This window comes from Sceloporus undulatus, chromosome 2 (genome assembly GCF_019175285.1).
Source record: "Sceloporus undulatus isolate JIND9_A2432 ecotype Alabama chromosome 2, SceUnd_v1.1, whole genome shotgun sequence".
Classification (NCBI taxonomy): Eukaryota; Metazoa; Chordata; class Lepidosauria; order Squamata; family Phrynosomatidae; genus Sceloporus; species Sceloporus undulatus.
This window is the reverse complement of record NC_056523.1, coordinates 64,904,001-64,922,388: the sequence shown is the minus strand read 5'-3', so window position 1 is coordinate 64,922,388 and position 18,388 is coordinate 64,904,001. Positions and strand designations below refer to the sequence as shown.

At 40.8% G+C, this 18,388-nt stretch overlaps 1 protein-coding gene across 15 annotated transcripts in view; it reads right to left on the bottom strand.

Annotated features, from left to right (window-relative positions):
* The window catches only part of RAF1 (Raf-1 proto-oncogene, serine/threonine kinase), a 188,190-nt gene that overhangs the window by 96,281 nt on the left and 73,521 nt on the right, over nt 1–18,388 (bottom strand). For 3 of the 15 annotated variants that reach the window (XM_042448771.1, XM_042448765.1, XM_042448770.1), the window contains one exon: nt 10,966–11,068. The exons of 9 other annotated variants lie outside the window; for them this stretch is intronic. The gene's annotated coding sequence lies outside the window, so the exon portion shown is untranslated. The remainder of the gene's footprint in view (nt 1–10,965; nt 11,069–18,388) is intronic. 3 more of the 15 variants (XM_042448767.1, XM_042448764.1, XM_042448766.1) reach the window with 1 other exon arrangement.

Here is an 18,388-nt window from a genome sequence, read left to right as displayed (position 1 = left end):
GAGACAACGGGAGCCAGAAAATGGCGCCTGGGAGAGGAGACAGAGGCACGTGCGCGTCTGTCTCCTCCTCCGAGCCCTTTCCCTCCCGGCTTGCCTTGGCTCACCGGGAGGAGCCAGGGCCAAGGAGGCGGCTGGGTGCGTGCCCAGCCGCCTCCTCCTCTGCCCGGCTTGCCTTGGCTCGCCGGGACGGGCTCCGTGGAGCCTTTTGCCAGGGAGCGAAGGGCCGAGGAGGAGAAGGCAGAGACGGGTGCCCAGCCTCCTCCTCCTCTTCTTCCCTTCGCTCCCCGCAAAGGGCTCCGTGGAGCCTTTTGCCGGGGAGCGAAGGGCCGAGGGGAGGAAGCAGAGACGCGTGCCCGGCCTCTCCTCCTCTTCTTCCCTTCGCTTTCCGACAAAGGGCTCCGTGGGGCAACCCTTGTACCATACCCGGAAGCTACAATTAGTACGAATATGGCGCCAGACTGGTCACTGGCACACCCAGGCCAGTCATATAACACCTATACTTAAATTCGCTTCCGGGCGCAATACAGGTGTTGGTTATAACCTATAAAGCCCTACATGGCTTGGGCCCAGGTACCTTGAGGACCGCCTCTCCCCATACATCCGCCCCGCACACTCAGAACATCTGGGCAGCACCTCTGAGGGTCCTGGGGCAAGATTAGCCTCCAGGACATTTACCATCTCGGCCCCAACCCTCTGGAATACGCTGCCCATAGAGCTCCGCTCGGCTACCTCCCTGCCCAGTTCAGGAGACTTAAAACCTTCCTGTTTAGCAAGCGTTCCCGATACAAGCTCTAGTTAGCCCCCCCCGATAGCCCATGATAAGCTGGCTAGTATTTGATTTTAATGTATATTTTAATCTGATTTACTGTTTTTATATTGTATATGTATCATGATGTGCACTGCCCTGATTGGAAGAAGGGCGGTTACAAATAAAGCATTTATTTATTATTTATTATTGCTGGCCTCTGATGCCCCAGGAGGGACCCTCAGGTGGCGGAAGCCCCGCCCCAGCACCCAGCCCCATCCTGGGGTGGAAGCCCCGCTCCTGGCACGCGAACTCAAAAAGGTTCGCCATCACTGACCTATGAGGAACGAGTTAGGGAACTGGGGATGTTTAGCCTGGAGAAGAGAAGGTTAGAGGTGTATGATAGCCCTTTTTAAATATTTGAAGGGATGTCATATTGAGGTGGGAACAAGCTTGTTTTCTGCTGTTCCAGAGAACAGGATCCAGAACAATGGATGCAAGCTCCAGGAAAAGAGATTCCAATCAACATTAGGAGGATTTCTGACAGTAAGGGCTGTTTTAACAGTGGAACACACTCCCTCAGAGATGGTGGAATCTTCTTCCTTAGAGGTCTTTAAGCAGAGGCTGAATGACCATCTGTTGGGATGCTTTGATTGAGACTTCCTGCATGGCAGGGGGTTGGACTGGATGGCCTTGTGGTCTCTTCCAACTCTACAGTTCTATGTTCTTTGATTACAATTATAACTGCAAGTGTATTATTCACACACAAAATCATTTAGAACACTGGGATGCTCTGCTTGGGGCATATGGAACTGTCAATTAGAAATCTCACAGCTTAAGGAGAGCTTCATAAATCATACATGAGAGCTACCTCTCTTATCCACTGAAATACATTATGTAACACCCTAATCCATAAAACAGTACAGGATCTGGTGAACAAACACAATTGTCTCATCTTATATGTTTTTTGAGGTGGGGAGGACTTTATTTCTACCCAACTTATTTGACCAGATCTATCCTGACTGGTAGCAATGTTCAGTTTTTATTATCATGCATACACTGCATCTTCCAGATTTTTCATTTATTTATGTTTTAATTTGTTTGATTAACATATTTCTTATGGAGGGGATGCAATAAAATTTAAAGAAAGCTGGTATATGTCTGTTCACTCACCTGTGCCATCCTGTCGAGTGCCTCTTAGCGATTTCTGCAGAATTCAAGGTCTGGCAACTGTGTTAAGATGACTGCCATCAGAAGGAAAGGCCCTGATGGTTCTGGGACTTCCTTTTTCACCATCTTGCTGAGCAGGTTCAGTTCTCAATATTAGACTGGAAGAAACATTAACACATGAAAATATTTTGGTCCTATATGACTTATTAGGTAAAACATAGTTCTAAAATTAACACAAGGCCACTACTATGGAAAAAATCAGTAACCAGACTGCCAGGTAAGCAGATTCAGAATAATCTCTAAAACAGTGAGGCAAAGCCACGTCTTCACTTTTCACATCTTTTTAAAACTCATCACCAAGATATTAACATGACATAACTCTTAATGTCCCCTGATTAGGTAACTGGACATAGAAATGTGGATGAAAACTAGTTGGTGCTAATGGGCCAAATACCAAACGTTTTTGTTTGTCCTGTAGTTTACCAATTGCCAACTATTTTCTGTTGAAATAACATTTACCTCCCCTTCCCACACTCCTTAGCAGCAAAGATCCTTTAAGCATTACGATATGTTAGAAGTGGCTGGAACTTTTAGGAAGTTTAAGGAACACTAAATGCAGGTTTTTGGAGCCTTTCCTATAGTCTATCTGCCTAGCTAGTGTCTCAGTCTCAGAGATCACAGAATCCAGGTTCACTGCCCCATCTGAACCAGGTTTTTATTAACCTTTAAGGTTCCTATCATACGAAACAAAACCAAGAAACTCTGAGAACCTGCAGGTTTGGAAACAGGTTTATTTCTTCGTACAAACAAAAATGCATGTGGTTCTGGCTATTACATGAATAAATGCTACCCAATTCAATAGCATGAACATCTTATAAACCTGAAGATTGTACATATATTTTCTGACATTCACATACAATAGGGACGCTCTTCAGAGACATGACTGTGTTCATCTGGAAAACCAGTATGCAATGGGATCTTGCAGCACCTTTGAGAGAGGTTGGTAGCATGACTTTTATAGGGCTGGAACCTACTTTCTCAGATGCTATTTGGAGTGGAGAGTCCAGAGACAAATCTATATAGCTGCTGCGTGTGAGAATGTCATCTCAAATTCAAAACCTTGTGGCATTGCGATAAAGTGACACATTCAGTTTAACAATGGTCATTGGGGGACAAAGGCGAGGAAGGCTGTTGGAGCCTTTGTTAAAACTGAACGTGTCACTTTATCGCATGCTCACAAGGTTTTTGCCAATTCCTCTTCCCTGAAATACATCCTACAGCATCTAATTTTTGTTAGTCTTCTTCCATCCAAGTACTAAGCAGACTGACTTGCTTAGCTTCCAAGATCAGTGGGATCTGTTGCCTTTAGGCTCTATCAAAATTATAAGGCAAATCAAGAAAAAAAAGCACATTCGGCTGCATACATTTCCCATAGGTGAGGTATGCTGTATTCAGGTTAACAACCCTCCACCACATAGGTGCAGTAGCACATTTCGCTACGATTCTAACACATGTGATTGGGATGATCTCAATCTTTTCCTCTTGCAGCAAACTCACCTGGATATATCTTGTGGAGTCAGATTTTCCATTTCCATTTTTTCATTATGTACTTTCTTTGGTTATCCAAATGGCAACGCATACCTCGCCTCCTGTGCAAACACTTGACTGGAATATTAAATTTGTCTAAGATCTTTGGGGCTTCTCAATAAATAGGTCATCTGTACTCAATGGAATGCCAACTCTTGGCTCAGCATTGTAATCTTCTGCGGAAGGCAAAAGTTGTGATGGTCACACTCCCTTAACTTTGTAACTTGGCAGATGTAATCACCTGTAGAATAAAAATCAATAGGAGAAGTTAACATTTTGGATATGCATTTTCCACAAAATACAATTTTATTTTGGACTAAAATAAAAATGGATAGAACTATCTATTCAGCACCACATGCTAATAATTCATCAATGACCAATACTCCCAGAGGGTAAATGAAAGGCAGAAAGTCTTACTCTTCTTAATTGCCACTTTATAGCCCAGGAAAGATCAAAGAATTGTCATTTGAGCTTCATTGTCATTTGAAACTATTACAGCTTGAGTTCCTTACTTCACCAATTCTTGGGACCAGAAGTGTCCGTATTTTGGTTATTTCAAATTTCGTACTGGTTGAGTCTCTCTTATCTAAAATGCTTGGGACCCAAAGTGTTCTGCATTTGCCTTTTTTGATTTTGGAAATTGCATATACATAATGAGATATCTTGGAGATGGGACTCAAATTAAACATGACATCATTTATGTCTCATAATACATTATAACATAGCCTTAAAGTATGGTATATATAATATTTAAATATTTTGTGCATGAAACAAAGTTTGGTTACACTGACCATCAGAAGCAAACATGTCACTATCTCAACCACCCATGTGGACAATTTTGGATTTTGGAATTTTCAAATTCTGGATAAAGAAGACTCGACCTGTACCTCTGTGTGTGTGTGTGTGTGTGTGTGTGTGTGTTTGTGTATTGAGACTACTGAGAGAGCCATGGACTCAACTCTGGAGACCAGAGTTTTATTCCTTGCTTGACCATGAAACCACACTAGGTGACCTTGGCCAAGCCACCATGCTCTAAGCCTCAGGGAAAGGCAATGCCAAGCTCTGATCAATATTATCAAGAAAACCCCATGTAGGGTCACACATAAGTCAAAACAACTTGAAGGCAGCCAACAGCAGCAATGAGACTAATGAGGGCTGATTATTATTATTATTATTATTATTTAAGAGATGGGTTGCACCTCACAGTTGTTGGTAAGAAAGCATTTGCTAGGAGTGTCACAAAACTGATCAGGAGGCCTTTAAACTCTAAGATATATAGGGAAGGAGGCAGTATTCCACAGGGCAGCATATCATAAAGTACTTGGGACAACAGCATCAATGATACAAGGGAAATTGGTACACCTGTACAAGAACACATCAGTTAATAAGGGACAGAAGAGCATCATTGTCTTAAACTTCTCTAGAGCAATGTATGCCAAATGTTAAACAAACAAGATGAATTTTAATTCCTAACACAAAAAGGCAAATGTGATTTAACAGCCATAACTGAAATTTAGTTAGATGTAGTAATAGAGAAATATAACCTATTCAAAAGAAAACATATTCAGTGGAAATAGATGAAATAGAAAAGAGTAAAATTATATGTCAAGATTATGTCCATCTGTAAGAAGACCTACAACTTCAAGCATGGAAGAGAAGTTGAGAGCATTTGAGTGAAGATGAAAGTAAAGGGAAACAGTGATATGGGAGGAGGAGGTCTGCCAGAGACCCCAAGCCATCCTGCTACTAGTTGCCAAGAAAGAGAGGGAGGTAATAGTACTCAAGGACCAGCCATTCAAGTTATACAGGGTTGAGAGAGATCTGGAAATGGGAGACGGTTGTACTATCTTGGGGGTAGAACTTACAATACGGTGTTAGTCACCTCTAAACTGTCTCCCATCCCAAATAATCTGGTCTGCCTGTCTGTCTATATCCCACCCTTACCCCAAAATTGGGACTCAGGGCAGCTCACATTAAAAAGCAGTACAATTAAAAGTACATAACAATAGTACTGTACATTGAAATAGAATTAAATTATTACAATATTAAAACAAGTTACATGTTAAAAGAATAAAATACAATTAAAAAGATAAAAATGTTAAAACTACTTTAAAATAATACAACACCACCCCATCTCATGCTTTAATAATCTGGGTAGCCATGGTAGCAACATCCTTGTGCTGAAAATGCTGCAAGTGAATGGTATCACAGCTGATATCCAGGACTTGATTCTGGATAAACATGCCAACTTGGCATGTATTATAGAGACCTGGGTGAGGCTGGAGGGCCTCTCTCAGCTCTGCCCACCAAGATTCTCTGTGCAACAGCAGACAAGACCTGGGGGCAAAGAGGTGGGGTTGCAGTGGTCTATTCAGATGATATCCCCCTGACCAGGCACCCTATCCCTCAGCCTGCAGGGTTTTAGTGTGTTCATTTAAAGGTAGGGAGCCGAGACAAATTAGGAATTCTGTTGGAGTACCCACTGCTCAACAGTCTCCTTTCTGTACTTGCCAGGGTGATCTTAAGAGGTGATGTTGGAGTCTCTGTGGCTTGTGGCACTGAGGGACTTCAACACCTGAGGCTACCTAGTTGGGAGTGGCTAAGAACTTTATGTCTGCCATGACAACCATGGGTCTGTCTCAAGTGGTATCTGGCCCATTCATACTGCCAAAATTACTCTTCTTTTCTGTACAGGGAAGGGGGATAGGGATCTGGGAATGGAGGCACTTGTCTATCATTTCATTATTATGGCTTTTGGGTCCAGATGAATTCCTAATAGTTCTTGGGGGCTTTTCAGCTGCCTTGGTAGGGGATCCTGTCAAAGCCTTGGTTGATCTCTGGAATAGGGAAATGGCCGGGGTGGTTGATATGATTGTTCCTGAGCTAAACCAGTGCCCTGGTTTTCTAAGGAGCTGGCAGCAATGAAACGAATGAGGCAGAAACTAGAGTGACAGTGGCAGAAAACTGGAGGAGGGGAAATGTCCTCATCTTCAAAAAGGGAAAAAAAGAGGAACCCAACAATTATCGTCCAGTTAGTCTGACATCAATACCAGGAAAGATTTTAGAGCAGATCATTAAACAGAACATCTAGAAGGCAACTCTGTAATCACAAAAAGTCAACATGGGTTTCAGAAAAACAAGTCATGCTAGACAAACCTGATCACTCTCTCTCTCTCTCTCTCAATAAAATTACCAGCTTGGTAGATGGAGGGAATGCTGTGGATATAGTATATCTTGATTTCAGTAAGGCCTTTGACAAAGTTCCCCATGACATTCTTGCAAACAAGCTTGTAAAATGTGGGTTAGCCAAGGCAACTGTTACGTGGATTTGTAACTGGTTGACTGGCCGAAGCCAAAGGATGCTCAACAATGGCTTCTTTTCATCCTGGAGAGAAGTGACCAGTGGGGTCCCACAGAGTTCTGTCCTGGGCCCAGTGCTATTCAACATCTTTATCAATGACTTGGAGGACAAAATTGGGGGCATACTTATCAAATTTGCAGATAACACTAAACTAGGGGGGGGGTAGCTAATATCCCAGAGGACAGGATCAAAATTTAAGATGACTTGAATAAACTAGAAAGTTGGGCCAAAGCTAAGAAAATGAACTTCATCAGGGAGAAATGTAAGGTACTGCACTTAGGGCAGAAAAATGAAATGCACAGATATAGGATGGGGGACACCTGACTGAATGAAACTACATGTGAAAGGGATCTGGGAGTCCAAGTAGACCACAAGTTGAACATGAGTCAACAGTGTGATGCAGCAGCTAAAAAGGCCAATGCAATTCTAGGCTACATCAATAAAAGTATAGTGTCTAGATCAAGGGAAGTAATAGTGCCACTATATTCTGCTCTGGTCAGGCCCCACCTGGAATACTGTGTCCAGTTCTGGGCACTACAATTTAAAAAGGATGTGGAGAAACTGGAGCATGTCCAAAGGAGAGCAACTAAAATGGTGAAGGGTCTGGGAGCCATGCCCTATGAGAAACGACTTAGGGAGCTGTGGATGTTTAGCCTGGAGAAGAGAAGGTTAAGAGGTGATATGATAGACCTGTTCAATATTTGATGGGATATCATATTGAAGAGGGAGCAAGCTTGTTTTCTGCTGCTCCAGAGAACAGGACCCGGAACAATGGATGCAAGCTACAGCAAAAAAGATTCCACCTCAACATTACGAAGAACTTCCTGACAGTAAGGACTGTACGACAGTGGAACACACTCCCTCGGAGTGTATTGGAATCTCCCTCCTTGGAGGTCTTTAAACAGAGGCTGGATGGCCCTCTGTCAGGGATGCTTTGATTTGGATTTCCTGCATGGCAGGGGGTTGGACTGGATGGCCCTTGCGGTCTCTTCCAACTCTATTATTCTATTATATGATTCTGAGAATGCGCCTGACTAAAAAAAAGGCTAAAATCTATTTGAAAGCCTATGGTAGGACAATAAAGACAGCAAAAAAAGGTGTTTCTCACTAAATCCATTGTAGATGACACAACATCACAGAAAAAAAAAAAAAAAAAAAAAAACAAAAAAAAAAAAAAAAAAAAAGCATGGTGAGGGATCTGTTAAAGATCTGGTCCAGAGAAGAAGGTTAACCACTCAACAGCTTGTTGTAAAGCATTTTCCCACCATTTTGCAGATAAAATCAATTGGATTCGCTCTGATTTAGACATCAGAGTTGATATCGTTCTGGTGGATGTAACTTTGGCCCCCACTCATCCAGTACTGATGGATACTTTCCCATTTGTGAAGGCTAAGGATATGGACATGATTTGTGGAGAGGTGAGAGCCACCACATGTGTACTAGACCCTTGCCTTTCATGGTTAACTAAAAAAGAGGACTGGCTGAGTGAGTAAGGGAAGTTATTAAAGCTTCTTTACAACAAGGCAGGGTTCTGACACACCTGAAGGAGGCTGTGCTAAGACCTCTTCCGAAAAAAACTTCCCTGGATCCTACTACATTGGACACATATAGGCTGGTCTTCAGTATCCCACTTTTAGGCAATGTGCTGCAGCATGTGGTGGGTTCTCAACTCCAGGGGTTCCTGGATGAGGCTGATTACCGTATATAATAATCTAGGACAGGGGTCAGCAACCTACAGCCCGCAGGCCGGATACGGCACGGCGAGGCCTTGGGACCAGCCCCAGCCCGGTCCTGCCCCCCCCCCCCCCCGCAGCTTCCACACCACTCCGGACGCCATTTTGAGTTCGGCCCCCCCAGTTGTCTGAGGGACAGCAACCCGGCCCCCGGCTCAAAAAGGTTGCCTACCCCTGATCTAGAAATTGCAAAATTTAAGCCCAAAAAATGGGCTCCAAAACCCTAGGTAGACGTATGTACAGGTCAATATGCTAATACTTCTCCGTGAGCCTTGGGAAAGCTGTGGAGAAAGGAGGGAGGCAGGAGAGGAGAGAAATCAGAGGTCTGTGTCCCCCTTTTGCAAGCCAGCAGCTTTGGGAAAGATTGTGGGGAATGGAGGGAAATTGGAAGTCTGTATCCCTCTTTTTGCAAGCCAGCAGCTTTTGGGAAAGTTGTGGGGAAGAGAGGGAAATTGGAGGTCTGTGTCCCCCCCTTTTTTCCCAAGCCATCAGCCTTGGGGAAGATTGTGAGTAAGGGAGGGAAATTGGAGGTTTGTGTCCACATTTTGCATGCCCAGACGGTGACCTTGGGAGAGGTCCAGAGAGGGAGAAGGAGAGAGCAAAGTGGCATTTCTCCCCTCCGTTTAGATCCTTTGATACATGGCCCTGAGTTTGACGCTCAACTTATCCATGGGTTATATCAAAATCCATGGTTTGGTCCCCAAACCTGCCCTCGACATATACATCAGGTCAACTTATACATGAGTATATATGGTATCTTGATTCATTTCAGTCTGGTTTCAGACCTGGTTATGGGACAGAGACAGCTTTGGTTGCCTTGGTGGATAACCTACACAGAGAACTGACAGGATGAGTGTGTCCTTGTTGGTTCTGCTAGACTTCTCAGTGGTTTTTGACAATGGTATCCCTCTGAGTTGCCCCTCTGGGATGGGGTTTAGCGGTACTGTCCTATAGTGGTTCCATTCTTTCCTAGAATATTCCTTACTAACCAGGAAAAACTGCAGACAATTCATCTCTGACAAGTGCAATAAATGTAATATTGGCACCTTTGAATCTATTTTTTTTTCTTTCCTCCCTTTATCATGTACTAAGAAGAAAATCTTTTAATACCTATGCTACCTCAGGAATATGCCAAAAATAATCAATACACCAAAATGTCTGAAAAATACCCCCTAGGGAAAAAGACTAGTGGGTCATTGTGCCAGATATTTAAAAACTACATAGCATGTAAACGAAGAGCAAGCTACACGCTTCACGCAGAAAACACACACCACCCCAAGTATGTGCTATGGTAGTTTATGGTCTGAAAAGTGTTCAGAACTGCATTCTGGAAACCCTGGAGCAGGAAAATATTCGCAAGAAGGAGAAAAATGAAGGAAGAACAGGATGCTTTGGCATCTAAGCTCCTCATTATCTTCAAAAAAGAAAGGAAGGAAGGAAGGAAGGAGAGGGAGGGAGGGAAGGAGGGATCAAGTGAAATGGCTATCATGTTAGTATGCCATTAGTATTTAAATTTTTGTTGTTTTTTAGCTGCACCGGCAATATCCACTAGCTAAACTATAAAGTTTGCAAGGGGAACCTTTGTACATTTCACTGATATCACAAAAAATTCCACAGCAAGGTCTATACTCTGAAAATAAAACCATGTTTTCCAAATCAAAATTCTTCCATCCATGTTAGCTTCTTACAGATGTTTCAGAATTTTAAAATGAGACTTTGGAAACAATGAAAAGAGAGTTTATATAAAAGGATGCACAAGGATGACTTGCACAGAAATACAATTGGTGACTGCTATGAGAAAGGGAGTGCTTATTGCTTTAAAAATTAACTCACATTTCCTTGAGAGTTCGATGTAAATAACCAATAAAACTGCCAAAACTAATAGGCGGATGTAAGAATTATAATATAACGAACTCCTATTTTAGAACCTGGAAATTTTACTTTTATTGAGGATATGGAAATTTTTGTATGCATGTGTGTGTGAATAAGGTGAGCCCCTCCAACCTCCCCTCCGATACATGGGACTGCTGTAGCAAGCTGTCCCAGGCATGGGAGGGGCAAGAAAAGCCTGCACATGAGTCCTTCCCACCTCCCCTCCAATGCTGACATGGGAGGGTCAGGAGAGCTCATGCACAAGCCTGTCCCACTTCCCCTCCGATGCTTGGGACAGCTCTAGCCAGCTGTCCCAGGCATCGGAGATGGAAGGGGGTCATGTGCAGATCACGAATAACCAAATTTGCGAATACCAAGTCCTTGAATGTTAAGGGCCAGCTGTAATTGATACAGCAATTCCAGACTAAGGGGTTGGAGTACACATAACATTTTGCCACAGTGATGCTGCTAAAACCACTATACTGGTCATAACTTACAGGAGTACTTACTGTGTGGAGCTCCACGATCATGATATGAACTTCCATGCTCCTGTTTTCAACAGCATCGCCACCATGGCGAATGTAGTAATGTGCTCCAGCCCTAAGAATACCAAATGCAATACGTCCATCATAACTAGGCTCACATCAGCTTCATTAAATTATACGTATACCATGTATAATTTACTCAAAATATACAACCTGGCTATGCTCTTCAGCATGATAATCTTCCACTGCTCCTCTTGGCTGCCAACATTCCTGATATGGACTCATATTCCACAGCAACATCAGACTCGTGTTTTGACTAATCAGCAAGTTCAATTTTTTATATAGGTATGACACGAACCTTCATTAATATCACAATGTGAAAGAAACCTGTTTCTGCACACTGAAACACACACGCAATTCCCTTTTTAATTTCTAGGAAACTGGTTTAAATTTAAACCCTTTTGGTTTCAGTAAGATTGAAAAATTGAAGATAGAAGATATAAAGAAGCTTGAAATAAAGCTGTTCAGCTTTATACAGTGGTACCTCGGGTTACGAAATTAATTCGTTCCGCCGCCGCTTTCGTAACCCGAAAAGCCTTCGCAAGCCAAAAACCCATAGGCGCTAATGGGGAAAAGCCGCGATTTCGTGTGAAATAGCGCCGAAAAGCACCAAAATTTTCTTCGTAACCCGAAATAACCTTCGTAACCCGGAACAGTTATTTCTTATGGGATTTTTTCGTATCCCGGAAATTTCGTAACGTGGGTATTTCGTATCCCGGGGTACCACTGTAGATGCAAGTATATAATCCCACATCTGCAAAAGAAACTTACCCAAAATGAATCTTAAGAGTTCCAAAGCTAAAGAGCTACCAGGATTAGCATTTTTGTCTTACTCAGTTACGAATTTTCAAGGCCATATACTGATTAATGTTGGACCAGTACCAGCTCATATACATCTAACCACAACGCTATGGGAAAAATTGAAATAACTGCATGCAGCATCACTTAAGTTCCTTGAAGCAGGATGAAATACTAAAGAAAAAAATCCTCCCCATGCTATCGGTTAAGAAGCTAACTTTTGTCATCTGTACAAGTCAACTTAGAGGCAGTCCTTGCTTTTCCATGACTCACTTCTCAATGACTCAATCTTTCGCTTGCAAATTACAGACAAGTTCTATTAATTCAGCAAGGGGGTCTGCTCTTTCATCAGTTCTTCTTTCTTCAGTTCTACAGGGATGAGGCTTACATGTAGGCCGTCCGAAAACTTGCCTATGGAAAGAGCTGACCCTCCATGCACGCAAAAGTGATATATAGTGTGTTATTTAGATTTTCTGGAGCCCAAAATGCATTTGCAAGCTAAAAAGACTGGGTTCAACTGTTCAACTGATTCTACTTTCTAACACAGGCGCTGTCTGTATGTAACTTATTGACCCCTGTGCATCCAAAATTATACCTCCAAACAAAATCTGCTTACAACCAGCACTGAAAACAGTGCAGGGGCGCCAGTGGGCAAAGGAGAATCAGTAAAAATTACCCAATCTCCACTGCCTCTGACAGATGTAATCTTCACTTGATCACCTCAACTTCTAAGAATGGAAGGAAAGACCCCTCCAGTTTGTAGAAAAATAATTCATGCTCTAAGCCACATTCTCTTAAAATAGCTACAAGTGACAGCTTTTTATAATGAATACTTCACAAACCACTGACTTGCACCAGTCATAAAATTTTGCTATTTCCTTCTATACAATTTTAACCACAATAATGCAGGGATGGGAGAACATGTTAAGTTTCAGTTTTTGACAAATTTCTCATTTCACCAAGAGCAAACACAGCTTGGACAAGTTTCTCATTCCCCTAACAGCAAGTACAGTACTTTTGTTTGCATCCATTTTCCAAAATGGCAAAATCTGTTCAAAAAAGATCAGTAAAAAAAATAGCATAGGTATATATTTGAATGCATTTATCCTAATATGTTTTGAATGCTGGTAGCATCACCATAAGGGGAAGAGCTACAACCAAGCCCTCACAAACCTTGCTAAAACTTTGTTCAGCTTTGGCTGATGGTGAGAAGTGAGAACGGTAGTTCGTCAGAACCTGGAGGGCTGTAAGTTCCCCACCTGTGCTCTAGAGGATGAATGTCAGCATTAACTTTTAGTCAGTCAAGCTTAGGCTTTTAGCAATAGAAAAACATCCTCACTGCCAAGATAACAACAACAGATGCCTATTTTAACTATGACACTATTTGTAGCCTTTCAGACCATTTAGAAAGATGCATAAATTAGCTAGGTCTAGGAGGAAATAAAACATTTAAATCTCATTTTGAATTCCTATCAAGTATGCAGAATACAAGACCTGAATTTTTCCCTGTTACCATCCTGAGCAAACATATTTAAATATTGTTACACTAGGCTTTTTAAACACAAGAACTCTTACATATTTTACTTATTATCCAACACTATGCTGAACAGCCTAGTATTGATCAATGTGTTACAACGGTAGAATATACCACAAATTAGCAAGTTATTTTTTTAAGCAAGTCTCACTGGAATTGGCATCCTTCTGTAGGTCGCTAAAATGAATACCCAGCTTGTTGGGGGCAATTAAGTTGCACTTTGTAACCACTTAGTAAATTGGTAAACAGTATAGAAATGTACTTGCTATTGCTATTGGAACTAGAAAGTGTTATGGCAAGATGTGGACAAGAATAAAAAAGTAAGACAATTTGGAATATTTTCAACTGGCATTGGTTGAGGGACTACTGTCTTCAAGAAAATAATAATCTAATTACAGTGGATCCTTGTTATACGCTGGGGTTTGGTTCCAAGATCCCCCGTGTATAACAAAATCTGTGTATGCTCAAGTCCCATTAAGTATAATGACATAGCAAAATGGTGTCCCTAATAAAAAATGGAACATCAAGGTAAATTTATACTTTTTTGGAACATTTTCAAACCGTGTATGCTTGAATCCGTGTATAAAAAATCCGTGTATAAGAAGGGCTGACTGTATTCAGAATAAACATGCTTGGTACTGTAGACTTTGTTATGTACATTTATAATTTTTTTAATTAGGTATCAATGACACCTCTGAAGCTTTTTAGTATTCAGACACAATTATCTCTCCAGATCAGAATGAAAGATCACATTGTCAGCTTTAAAAAAAAAGAAAAGAAGCAAATGCTCCAAACCTAGTTTTCCCTTGTCATGGCATAAAGACATTATAAACATTATGCTTGTATTTCATAATAAAGCCAGCAGTAGTAGTAAAAATAAGCAGCAGAGCATTTCATTGCAAATAATTCATAGAATGATCTTTGCTGATATGAAACAGACCATATCTCTCTAAAGAGAGAAGAAAATGGAATTCCTGAGAATATTCCCATTAGAACCCCTCTTACTGCCAGTCATATCATCAATGCTAATACAGTATGTGATGGAAATGAGAGGTAACCTTACAAACACAACAAGCATGACTTAATGACTTAATATGTGATATTACACTAGTTTTCATACATATAGTGTTTACCATGAAAAATTCTTAAACAGAGGTGGGCAATGCAGCTGGTATGAAAGCCACTTATCACCCCCAGGTTAAGCCATACCAATCCATTTTGGGTAATTTTCAGTCAAACACAAAAGTGGATATGACTTCTAGTTTGTACTCACTTAATCAGTGCACAGCTGTATAACATTAAAGTGCTGTTACCATTTTGTGATGCCTAAAAAATGTAGAGGAGTATGGAGGCTTTGGGAAGGGCAGACCAAGTCAGAGAGGAGAAAAGTATGAGAGGGCAGACAAAGCCTTCTGGGGCTACATCTGGCCCATAGTCCACTCTTTGCCCACAGATCATTAAGTATTTAATGATATGAGAAGAACATTATTCCATTAAACTGATAGTCAAAAAGTGAGAAGAAAGGTGGTATTGGCACTTTCTGTCTGCAACGCCTACAAGTTATCTTCCAAAGATATGTAAGAATTTATTCATCTGATTTAACAAAAAATATGAAATGTAATAGTGCTATACAGCTGTAGAATAAAAGGCACTTATTTTTAGAAGTTACATATTCAATTGTATTTAATTTTTTTGAAGCAGCTTGAACACTTTTTGTGTACTCAGGGATTTAACTGATTGATTTTCTTTCTCTTCTACTTGCTGCTTTCCTTTGATTTTATTATGAGTACTGGTTTGGGGTGTTCTTATTGTTTTAATTATATTTTACTACTGCCCTGTTTGAGTATTGGACTATGATTCTGGAAAGCAGGGTTCAAATCCTTACTCAGTCATGGAAACCCTCCAGGTAACCTTCAGCAAGTGACAGTCTTCAGAGGATGGCAATGGCAAACCCCCTCTGAAGAAACCTGCCAAGAAAACGCCACGATAGGGTCAGAAACGACTTGATGGCACACAACAACAAACCTAAATGGATGAAGATCAATTTAAAATGTTTGAATAAATAAAGTTTATGATGATCCCCCACTACCACCTTTTACTTTACATAGCAACCCTACAGATGGAATGGAGAAGAACCTGTAGCAGAAGAAGAGACTCTTTCCCCTGTCTTTGTAAAATTGCTCTGCAAAGTAACTGGTAGAGATGGTGGTGATGGAACCATCCCTTCCAAAGTGCTGCAAAGGCTTGAACCAGCCAGGACAAAGCTAAAGGACTCTTTATCCTATGGTTTTCCTTCTAGTTTTTCCCACCCACACCCCTGTTCTACAGGTGCCAAAGGAAGAGAAAAGAACTACGCCCTTCTAGGGACCACAGGATTGCAGCCTCAGTGTGAAGACAGATATTTCCAGAGGCTATTTACAAAACTGTAATTCCATACCTTGATCTTCTGCTGTGATTTGAAAGGTATGAGAAAGCAACGTAACATCTGCCGATGCTATATAATATAGACAAATTAAACAGACAAAATCTGTAGAAAAGCTGGATACGGCAATCTAACACTAGGAAATTGTATTGATCTAAAAACACACTTCATGCAATTCTGCTCCTGTGGATATGCAAGATCAGCTAAACCCTGCTTGAATAAGAATACTGTCTGGGGAATAAATAAGCTCTTCTGTTCTGTTGTGAAGCAAAATAATATATACTGTATATGCTCATGCATAAGTCTAGAAATTTTAGTCAAAAAATAAACCAGGAAAACCTGAGTCAACTTATCCACGGGTCAATGTAAGTGATGTACTTTAAACCTTACATATAAAAAATGAACCATTCCCTAGTGAAAGACAGAAAAGCATAATCTGTCCTTGAAGCACCAGCCTTTAGGGTGAGCAAAAACAATTATTCCTGCTGTTATTTTGCAAGCTCTTTGGCATTGTTCTTCTTTGCTTCATCCTTTAGACTCGTTGTTACATGCCCCTAAGTTTATCCTTGACGTATCCATGGGTCATACCAAAATCCAGTATTTTGGCCCCAAAATCTGCCCTCAATTTATACATGACGTCGATTTATAGTGGAGTATATATGGTATTCATCCCTCCACATTTGCACCTTTGCCTTTTGCAAATTTTATTATTCACCCATTTTATTATTATGTTCTCTAGGAATGACTTTAACCAGAAGTCGCACTGAAAGACCTAGAGATTCCTAGAGAGAACACTGCACTAGGCATTTGTAGCTCCTCCAGTGCAATTCTATGGTCAGTGTCTGGCAGATGCTGATTACAAAGTTGCGCTGGAGGATTTAGAGATTCTTAGAGAGATGCTCTCGCAGGTAAAAACATAGTGTTTTTGTTATTATTTTCCACATTCATAGGGGTACTGTGCCCCTAACCTCAGCAAATGTGGAGAGATGAGTGTATTTTTATGGTACTAGTAAACAAATGCAGATCAACATTTTTTTTAAGCAGTAACTTGGCACATTCAAAAGCAGAAGGTTCAAGAGGATTTAAGTTAAAAATGATGGCATGATTGAATACCACCACTTAGGAGCATTTGATAAGTATTTATTTCCTTATTAGCTTTAACTGGCTGCTCCTAACCTTAAGATCAATTTAAATACATTTTAAAACCAACAACACAGCCAAAAATCTTCTTGTCTTGTTGTTTATTAATACAGCAAGCTGTTCACTGAGAATGCTGCAGTGTTTATATTATGCCTACAATAAAATAATAAAGTAGTCTGATAATTTCCTTACAGAATTTTTAACTCACCTGTCAAAGACAAGTATCTTATGTACAAGGATCAATCAATAATCAATCTCTTTCTTTTAATAAGGTTAATTTAAAATATTTAGCTTTGATGTGGTCATCATAAAGGCATATTTCTTCTAGAATTCTATACAGTATGTAATTAAGATTTACAAAAGGAGAAAATGCTGCCCTTTCTAGTCATGCTACTTAATTGTCTACTCAGTAGAGAACCTGAAAAATGCTAATTAAAAGAAGCCTAACCCAGCCATATAAGCGAGATGACTACTTTTCAGGCTACTCCTGATGAATAAATAGCTTGCTTAGTCTTTTGTCCTAATGCATGAAGCACAGCTTTCTCTCTTGCTCTCTTGGCACTCTCCAGAATACAAGAGAACTCAAAAAACCAAAATATGGTTAAAGCATTCCCACTGATTTCTTACCCACTTCTCCCCATGGATCAAAGCAGGCGACAACAACAATTAACAAACATAAGTTAAAACACACCAGTTAAAATACCCATCAATTTAAAAGGACAAATAAGATGTACACATATTAAAACAATCTACATTTAGGCAAATAGGGAAGATAGAAACGTTTATCTAGACTGCATTACACTGTTGTTGTGTGGCTTCAAGTTGTTTCCAGCTTACAGCAACCCTAAATAAATCAAACCTATCATGGGGCTTTCCTGGCAAGATTTGTTCAGAGGAAGTCTGCCATTACCTTCTCCTAGGCTGAGAGAGCGTGACTTGCCCAACATCACCCAGTGGGTTTTTTGGCCAATCTAGGAATTGAACCCTCTAGAATCGTAGTCCAACACTCAAACCACAATGTCAAGCAATACTACACACAATTATAATAAAAAAGAAATGGCAGTGGCAAATTACCAATTAACAAAAGACAAACTGTTGAGGTTGCAGCCTTGGAATTCTTTCCTTAATGTTATACTGTACTTTACAATCTTTATTCACTTCCAGTTCGACATTGCTATACATCAAGGGTGAAGACTGCTGCAGCAGGTTTGACTACTAAGAAAACATCACCATTCAGTGCCACTCACTCATATGTAATGATAAACAAGGATCACTAGCTTAATAAACTGCAATGTGAAGGAGTTACACACTAGTAAGAATCCTAGTTTCAACATTCTAGGCCCATGACTATACATGTTGTCCATTTGCCCCTATCTTTTCATAACAGAAAGAGAAAAGCTTTATATGACACCCAAACACATATAATGGTCAAATGCACCCAAAGAAGCCAGGAACAAAAGCCCATTTTATAGTACAGGTTG